Here is a 6,000-nt window from a genome sequence, read left to right as displayed (position 1 = left end):
CAGAATTCTTCAAACTAAACTTCACTGTAGGAATGTCCCATTTGTTTAGACTGGAGGAATGTTGTTTTTGGGTTGGACTGTTCTTGGGTAACAAGGTATCGTTGGACTTTTTTAAAGGGTGTGATAATGTGGAAAGTCTTTCTTTCTGGGCCATCTCAAAAAGCAAAGATTTCCATATACAGAGGAGAAATGTGATGCAGAAGCAAAACCTGGCCCTCTTTATACAGTGGTACCTTTTCTATGAAGGCAGGGCCTAAAATATATGCCATTCCCCCTCTTTATTCATATCAGAAACACCTACAAATTATACTGTAGTGATATAACATTCCTCATAGAAATTTATTGTCTTTAACAAATCGTATGCAGCACTTTGTAAGCCTTCTATTTTACTAAATATAATGAAGCAAGGTTAGCTGCTTTCTTGCTTTGGTTGGCCTAGAACTTCCTCAGGCCCTGCTTCAGATCCTGATATAGGACTAACAATAATAAACCTTACATTCTTACTAATTGTTTTCTACCTGCTCTGCTCTAGGCTTGCCCTCAGTCTCCTCTCTATCTTCAGTCAATATAATCTAACAGTAAGGCCAAGGTATTGTAATTTCTCTCATCCTGGAATCAGATTTTTCAACCCTCCTTCAGTCTTTTCTGACAAAATATGAAAAGGCGTCTCTTTCCAGAAATTCACATACACAGTCATCCTGCACTGAATCTTCTTTGCTTTTTCTTTTTCTTTTTTTACGCTTCATAGAAAGAACATTTGACCATGTCAGGTTTCAAGGAGTTTATTTAGTGGAAAATTCAAAGCCATCAAGATATCTCACTGTTCAAATGTAACAGCTGACCGTTCTGTGTTTGTCTGAAATGGGCAAGAAATGTGACATTAACAGGCATTCCTGTTTTATTTCTCCAGGCTGAACAAAGGCATTATTTACTTCACTCTATTCTCAAAGAGCTTTTTCTCCTTTTCCATTTGTTTGTTTGTTTATTTTTCAAATACTTTTATGTGGCTTCAATAAAAAAATGAACCTAAGTGGGTTAATACAGAGGTATATAATAAATTATACAATGCATCACATTAAACTAATCAACATCACTAGAAAAACACCTTTTTAACAAGATCGTTAGCAATAGAGCCCTCTCCCATCCTAGGTATAGCATCCTCCATTCTGTCTGTCTGTCTGTCTGTCATCTAATTTATATAGCCTTCCATCTCAATATCTGCTGGACAGGAAACAAGCAGTTGAACCAATATAAAAAACCCCCTTTTTCCCGTAGTATAATCATTTAAAAACAGGAAAAACAATATAAAAATGTATAACAAAATACTGAGCCAAGGTAAACACATCCATCCTTAATAACAGTACAATCACTGCACCAGTGCTACCCCATTCCTGGGTCCTCAGGACTGTGAGCAAAGCCATGTTTTGAGAGCCTTGTGAAAGGCTAGCAGGGTCAGGGTCTGGGGGATGATGTTTCAGCAATAGTCACACAGAAAAGACTCTCTTTATCCAACATGCCTGCAACCCCAATTTTGCCAACTCTCTAAAGGTTAACACAGATGCAGATTTTACTTCTGGGAGAGCTAATTTGCAGAAGGGAGTTCTGGCAGAGATTGCTTTCTTTCTTTCTTGTGACCAGCCAGGGGTGTCCGCAGGGGGCTGAACAGCATCAAAATGGCAGGCAGATATGGGTGATTGAAAATCCATCTCTTTTCAACACACGTTGCCTGAATTGCATATATGCAAAAAGGGACAAGACTTTTATCACTCCTGATGTTCTTGCTATTTTAACACAGTTGATCCCTAAAATACCTCTGTGTGGTTTTGTTGCATTTCACAGAGCTGTTAGCATAATTTCTGTATTCACACTTTTTCAATGGGTAAATTCTGCTTTAAGTCAATAGCCCCACAGATATCCAGGCCCCAAACCTTTATGTAGGACTTTGTACATTATCATGAGTATTTTGAATTGTACCCATAAATAAATTGGTAGCCAATGTAGTTCTTAGAGTACCGGTATTAATATGTCCATGTAGAGAAATTCTCATTAGTGCACAGACAGCTGCATTCTGCACCAGGTGAGGTTTCTAGGTGATTTTCAAGGGCAGACTACATAATGAAAATCCATTCTGATAGTGACAAGAATAGAAATGATAGTTGCTGATGCCTCCCAGTCCAAGAACAGAAGCTGGGCAAAGAGATTTCAGACAACAGTTTCTCCACCTGCGTTTAAAATTTATGGACCCATCAACACTGCTCTGGAATTCGTTCTCTGAATTAACAGCCACTCTGTCTTGTTTGGACTGATTCTTAATTTACTCTTCCCTATCCAAAGCAATGGATTGTTGATATGATGTTCATCAATACAGAATTTGAATTAGTGTTTTTTCAACAAAGGGGTAAAGAAAAAGAATTTTAAAGAATCTGGTAAATTTTTGATTCTGTTCTTTTCTGTTTCTAATGCAAGTTTCCAGACACATTTTTTTTCTCATTGTTCCTCATCTTAATTTTAAGTTTCTATGTTACTTTGTATTGGCAATTTAGTTATATATGTATATCTGTGCATAATATTTCTTTTAGTTTTATATAATAAAATAATAATAAAGATAAACTTGGCAATTAGCTTTTAGATATCCTTTAAAAATTAATATATGATATTTGAAAAATAGGAAAAGGATTAGGATGTTAAAGGAAATGTTAGATTAACAGAGATAGAGAATGTCAGTGACAAAGAATAAACAAATGAAAATTCCCAGTACCACTCAGATTTTGGAATTTTATTGGGATGAATTGTGATTTTAGAAATTAAAGAATAATTTATTTCCTAATGACACAGTCATTTTGCTAACATTTTAGGGCTGTTTTAACCTAAGTTGGGAGTTTTTGGGGTAATCCTGAAGTACAGCTCAGAAGAGCCTTGACTCTTGACCATTCTGGCCAGTTTTTCTGGGATATATTTACATTTAGAGCAGAGGTCCCCAACCTTTTGGGCACCAGGGACCGGTTCCATGGAGAGAGGTTTTTCGGTGGACTGGAGGGTGTGTGGTTTTGTGTGCTGCCCGCATCCCACAGATAGGGCTTTGCTTGTTCATGCAGACCAGTTGTGCCTAGTACTGGTCCATGGACCGGGAGTCGGGGACCCCTGATTTAGAGTCCTACATAGCTTACTCATTTCAGAAAATAAAAAAATGTAATTCTTAGTGTAAGTTTTATTATTTAAAAATCAATTATATAGAACATTATATTTTATAATATACTATGAATGTTATATATGTTTATCATCTAAATGCTCCCAAATATTGATACCTTATCTGACATTTTATAATCTGAGGATATAATTTCTGGTTAGCTCTTTGGAAGGAAGTTCTGTTTCTGTCAATTAGGAGTTTTCATCTGGTCAGTATAATACATCAATAACAGTTTTTTTCTCCCTGAACTGAAGCTTTTCTCACCAGTATAGAAGTGGCCAGGTTAAGAAACTTCCAATTAATTATGAATCAACTTAAGTGGTTCGGGAGGTAGTCCTTTTCATTTATTTAAGGCTACTTAATAATAGGATGAGTCAAAATTGTATTATTTTATTTCCAGACTAAAACAATTTTTTTAATTTTAAAATCAATAGTTTTAATTTTAAAAAGCTATTTTAAATCGGTAATATATACTTCCTGCTCTGCAGCTGCCCCCAGATCTCCCACATTGCCTGGGGTGGAGACTCTCAGCATTGTTTCCTTGGAAAGACATCCAGAATGGGTTGAAACTTGCTAGACAGATGGTCTTGCGAGTGCGGGGAATAATAATTAAATCATTATTACATGCACTTGTGGGAATAATAATTCAAACCTGCCCCACACAGTTCCTTCAAGGAACAGAATAAATGTCAGTCAACAAGGTAAGAGCTCTAAAAAAGCTTGAATAAATTAACACAGACTAAAAGAAGAGGTTGCTAATCAAAGAGAGAGTGGTAGGAAAAACTTGCCCATATATGTGTAGGCATTGCTGGCTTTTCATGAAAAATGTACTCAGGGCTGCACACAACCCCCACGATGTTAGAAAACAAGAAAGATCCAGGATCTGTCCTTAAACAGCACAAATTTATGACAACACTGCTTATTCTAACTTATGCTAACATATGTTAAATGAGAACATAATCAGGACTTCTTCTGAGAAGAAGAACCAATTGGTTTCAAGTGGTTAACAACAGACTAGAAACCAAAGACCATGAGTTCTAAGCCTGCCTTAGGCACAAAGCCAGCTGGTGATCTTGGGCCACTCACTTCATCTTGACCCTAGGAAGGAGACAATAGCAAACCAGTTCTGAAAACTTCGGTAAGAAAATTAATTGTCTGTGCAATTGTGAGGTTAATTACTTTATTTTGGGAGGTTAAACTATAAGTATGAACTGGTTAGCAGCCTTAATGATACTTGTTGTTTATATGTGGATGCAAACCTTTGTATTTATGTTCATTTTTACACACACAGTTAATATTGGACACCCTTTACTGCATAGATTAAGTAAAATACTACTTTCCTTCCATAATAATACCCTTTACTTAGGTTTTGTGCACTTCCTTTTTTTAGTTTAACACATAATGCACATAAATAGAACTGTGTGGCTTTCAGGGAATTAAGTGAATTAGTAAATCTGGGAAAGGAACTATGTCTTCTCAATAAGGTAAATGAACAAAAGTGACAGTCTTGCTTCCAGCACGACAAATTTTAATATTTTATTTATCTATACAATCTTGCACAATACATATTTAGATTATTTTGTCCACAATAAATAGGACTTTTATGCGATTGCTCCTGATCACCTTTTTGTCCATCTTCAATAGAATGATTAATAATTTTTCTTCCTACTCTCAACAATCATGGACTTTACTCTTGACTGCAAGGCTGGATGCGATTCTTTCTGTTCCTTTGCTCTCAAAGCATCTATAACACTGTTCCAGAACCAGCTATTTAATCCTTTTCTACCATCACTTTGAGCTGCTTGGTATTATCACCCTTTCCCTCCTTGCCATGCTGGAGCTGCTCTTTTTAAAAAAAATTCTTTGTAGCCAGTGAAGGTTACCCTTGTTGTCTTTATTTAGTAAATTTATATGGAGATCCAATTTGCCAAGAGATTCTGGATGACTTACAGTTTGTAGAAACATGAACACACAACATTAAAAATACAATATAAGTTATTTTGGGACAGAAAAAAATATCAATAGGGTAATGGAAGAATAGAAATAATGATAACTACAGATTTAGCCAAGATCAAAATACACATATCTCAAGCATCATACAATATTTCATTCTACACAGGTTCATTCCATATTCTGGCCTGGTGCCTGGGGAAAGAACCAGGTTTTTAAGGCTTTAAAGGAGAGAAAGTCAGGCTCATCCAAATCTTATTTCACAGGGCACCCGTTGATTCAGAGAATGTCCTTGGTTCCACTAGGTAGCATTGCTTTGCAAAAAAGATCTAAAGCAGGAGTGTCAAACTCGCAACGTGACGTGACGTGGCGCAGTTTTGCTATGATGCATCCGGCCCGCGGGCCGGCAGTTTGACACCCCTGATCTAAAACATGCCTAATCCACCAGATCTCATGGGAAGATAATTGTAAATTATAATTGTAAATTATAATTGTAAATTATAATTGTAAATAACCTGGCCCTGTACCATAAAGACTTTTATAGGTGACAATCAGCACTTTGAACTCCAGAAGGTTTCATGAAGACAGTATAGCTTGCAAAGTAGTGGTGTTGTGAGATATACCTATAACTACTTATGCTATTGTGCTCTGGAGCAACTTCAGTTTCTGGGTGGTTTTCAAGTACTGCAGTCCAAATGACAGGTGACCAGGGCATGAGTCACCATGAGCAGAGGCTCCTAATCCATTATTAATTCATAATAAGTTTGTTTAAAAGCTCTTTTGACTTTGGCTACCACCTGCTCCTCCAGTAGAAGCTGAGAGTCCAGGAAAACCCCCAAATTGTGCACCAGTTCTATTAGGAG

The sequence above is a fragment of the Protobothrops mucrosquamatus genome, unplaced genomic scaffold, assembly GCF_001527695.2.
Source record: "Protobothrops mucrosquamatus isolate PMUCROS unplaced genomic scaffold, P.Mucros_1.0 scaffold263, whole genome shotgun sequence".
Lineage (NCBI taxonomy): Eukaryota > Metazoa > Chordata > Lepidosauria > Squamata > Viperidae > Protobothrops > Protobothrops mucrosquamatus.
This window is presented reverse-complemented; position numbering follows the sequence as displayed.